The sequence below is a fragment of the Oryzias melastigma genome, linkage group LG2, assembly GCF_002922805.2.
Source record: "Oryzias melastigma strain HK-1 linkage group LG2, ASM292280v2, whole genome shotgun sequence".
Classification (NCBI taxonomy): domain Eukaryota; kingdom Metazoa; phylum Chordata; class Actinopteri; order Beloniformes; family Adrianichthyidae; genus Oryzias; species Oryzias melastigma.
This window is the reverse complement of record NC_050513.1, coordinates 685,725-689,169: the sequence shown is the minus strand read 5'-3', so window position 1 is coordinate 689,169 and position 3,445 is coordinate 685,725. Positions and strand designations below refer to the sequence as shown.

At 41.9% G+C, this 3,445-nt stretch overlaps 1 protein-coding gene and 1 long non-coding RNA gene across 4 annotated transcripts in view; both read right to left on the bottom strand.

Annotated features, from left to right (window-relative positions):
- Positions 1 to 3,445, bottom strand: part of LOC112160147 (neural cell adhesion molecule 2) — a 615,672-nt gene that overhangs the window by 341,996 nt on the left and 270,231 nt on the right. The window lies entirely within an intron of this gene.
- LOC112160163 lies at positions 2,801 to 3,445 on the bottom strand. Its single transcript, XR_002921617.2, has 3 exons — positions 3,371 to 3,445; positions 3,274 to 3,293; positions 2,801 to 2,907 (listed from the first exon to the last, which is right to left on the bottom strand). It is a non-coding gene; the product is annotated as an uncharacterized LOC112160163 (long non-coding RNA).

Genomic DNA, 3,445 nt, shown 5'->3' with positions numbered 1-3,445 from the left:
AAAAAAAAAAAAAAAAAGAAATGCGCCTCGTGAAGCCGCACGCACATCGGTCACTTTGACTCGAGTTCAAAATGGGATTTTCAATGAAAAGTCTGTGCAGACACACGTCAGCCCAAATCTTGAGCTGTTCAGAACTAAGTCCGATCGCATTGATCCGCTAGAAGTTCAACGGCGTGAATTTCTTGACCATAAATGCAACAACGTTGAACTGTGACAAATCCGGGGCTCTGATCTGGTAGTGACGTGTAGGGAGCGTCCTTCTCAAAACATCAAAGTGCCACCGGTTTTTAATTCTGCTTTTGAGTCCATACAATAAACAGACTGGACCAATCATGGAAGAATTATTCTAATGAAAAAGTATTTGTGCATCTATAAACATTCATTCATTTTCCTGGCCGCTTCTTCCCTTTCGGGGTCGCAGGGGTGCCGGAGCCTATCCCGGCTGCTGATGGGCGAAGGCGGGGTTCACCCTGGACAGGTCTCCAGTCTGTCTCAGGGCCTCAATCACACACACATTCACTCTCACATTCACACCTAGGGGCAATTTAGAGTCACCAATTAACCTATGAAGCATGTTTTTGGACGGTGGGAGGAAGCCGGAGTCCCCGGTGAAAACCCACACATGCACGGGGAGAACATGCAAACTCCACACAGAAAGGTCCCAAAACCTCCAGCCGGGATTTGAACCGGGGCCTTCTCGCTGTGAGGCAAGAGCGCTAACCACTGCACCACTGTGCAGCCCTATTCTCTAGTCTGATTGTTGAAATTGCAACTGGGTAAAAATGTGATTGTTTGATTTGATTGTTGAAGTTGGAAAATATTTCACAAAGAATTGTAAAACAAACACTGTTTAGATTTTTAATACATTTATTTACAAGATGCCATTGAGGCTCTTAAATTCTGTAGCTTGTAAGCTTCCATCTTTGTATTTTTTAGTTAGATTACCTTGTTTAATACAGTCTTTCTCTCTCAGACACAGACGGCTCACTCTGCTCCAAACATGCAAACATGCTTCCATCTAGTGGTTACTCTACCACAGCACACGACTTTCCCCTTCAGAATAGAGAAAAATAACCACAGATTCTGATTCTAGGAATTCACAATCTAATGTTGAACAGAAAGGATGCTTGTTGCCATGGAAACATCTTTCATTACAGCTCAGGCTACAAATAATTAAAGCTTCACAAATCTAGATTCATCTAAAATGTTTCAACCTTCACCAGATAACAGCTGAAACTGACAGCTTGACATTTCCAAACGACTGGGTATCAGTTCAGAAATGAGGACATTGGTGGAGCGCTCTGATTGGCCAAAGAAGCTCCATGATGGATGAGGAAACAGAAAGCTCCCAGAAAAGGGTTTTGTTTTATGATCAATGAGAAGGAGGATGAGAAGATCAAGAAATACCAGGAGTAGGTATTTAGATTTGTTGCAACTATGTTGACTATAGTCAAAGACTAATTTAATAGTTGAGTAATCTTTTTTATCTCAAAACCACGGTGCACACTTTCTAATGCTGCGTCTGCCAGTGCCTTTGACACGTGCAGTGGTGCTAACCCAGGTCAGTAGTGATGTCACAGGAAGTTCTAGGATCTCTGATACCATAACAACACCCCAGTGGAGCTTGAAGATGTGAAACATAAAAAAATAAAAGACAAAAGTGTCTAATGCAAAATGTGCAGGGTAGAACTCCACAGCAGCACTGCAGTGATGCATGAACACGAGGAGGAAGCAGGATGAGTGTATAACGTTGAGAGGGATCATTGTCTAGGTAAGATAAGCTAACTTTAGCATAAACAACAAACTTCTTAGATAAATGTTTTCTGTGCATCCCAGCAATCTCTTCCCCATTAGAGTGAAAAGTCTTTGCTGAAGGAACATCTGCTCTCTAAAGAGATCAAGTCTTTACTTTCAGTTTTTGAATTATTCGATTAGTCGACTAACCAAAAAAATGAATCTGCGATTAATCGACTATTGAAATAATTGTTTGTGGAAACCTTAACCAAGAGCTAAGAGAGGAGCTGAACAAATGTTGGAGGAGAAGACGACAATGTTCACTGATAGCTGGAGGACTCCAGGCTCTGATCCCAAACAAAGAAGAACAAAGAAGGAAATCTCAGAACGTGTCAGCAACAGAACCAAATCCAATTTACAGAGTTTCTGACAGCGTTCTCATGAGAGACGAGTCAATTAATGTTGAGCAGGATTTGATGATGTGGAAAAAAGTGTGTGGAGTTGATAGATGTAACATCTTTAGTGAAGGTCAGTGAAGGTCAGGAGGTGTTCACGCTGCAGGATCCTCATGGTGAGTCAGGAAGCTCCAGCTCCTACAGGAGGATTATCACTTCATTGTGACTTAAAAACGACTCCACAAACGTTTGACACTAAACAGATTTTATTGATTTATTATTAGAAGTGAATATCATTTTTTGATATTGATCAAGGTTTAAAGATGCAAACATGAAGAAAGAACATCAAACCACTTCAATATTTTCCAATAAAACGTTTGTTTTTCAAACATATTGAAGCTGTTTTTCTTCTGCTTTGGTTTTCCTTAGATAGAGACGAGAGAAGATAAAGAGTTCTGCACCAGAAAACACCAAAAGAGAAACCCAATGATTGAACGCTCCGTTAGGTCACACGTGTACAGACATCCAGCCGTGGAACCTGCAACCACGCTGCAGCCGGAACGCGGGATGGGAACTGGGCCGGGTTCCACCTCCGACCGGATCAGGTGGTGACCAGGAATGCTGGTGGGGATCTTGATGGGGAACTGTTGGTTACCGGGGCAACAGGCGGTCTTCTAGAAGGTGGTATCCAATGCTGCCTTCACACCAGTCATGGTGACGTCAATAGATGTTTCTGTATAACTAATGACTCGGATTTGGTTGGTTTGTCTTGAGACATCTGAGCAAAAGAGAGGTTTGGTTTTAGTGGAGCTCAAACACACCACAGGTTTGTTTGTTTGTTTGTGTTTCTTTTAGACAGGTTTATTGGTGAAACTCTGAAGTATTTTCTTTTCTTCACATTCATGAACATTTTGTCTTCAATCATTTAACGGATCAGAATTGAAAGGATTTATTCTTCTGTAAAATTGTGACTTTTATGCTGCATTGAAAAACCTTAAAATATTTTCTACTATTTTAATAATGTTGTTCCTCGTTTGTGAGGAACATCAAAGCAGCATTAATCCCCGTGGATCAAATTTGTGTTCATGAAGGACTTTGAGATCTTTGAGAAGATAAGCCAAAGACAGGTTCGAGTGTTTCTCACCTATGGTGGAGTTCTCTAAGCTGTGAGACACGGAGCAGAGACAGCTGTTAGGACACGTCGCCCACATGTTCATGTCATGACCTGCAGCCTCTCCTACCTCTCCTCCTCGTTCTTCAGAAGCTCCCGATAGGTGGCGATCTCCATGTCCAGAGCCAGCTTGAGGTTCAGAAGT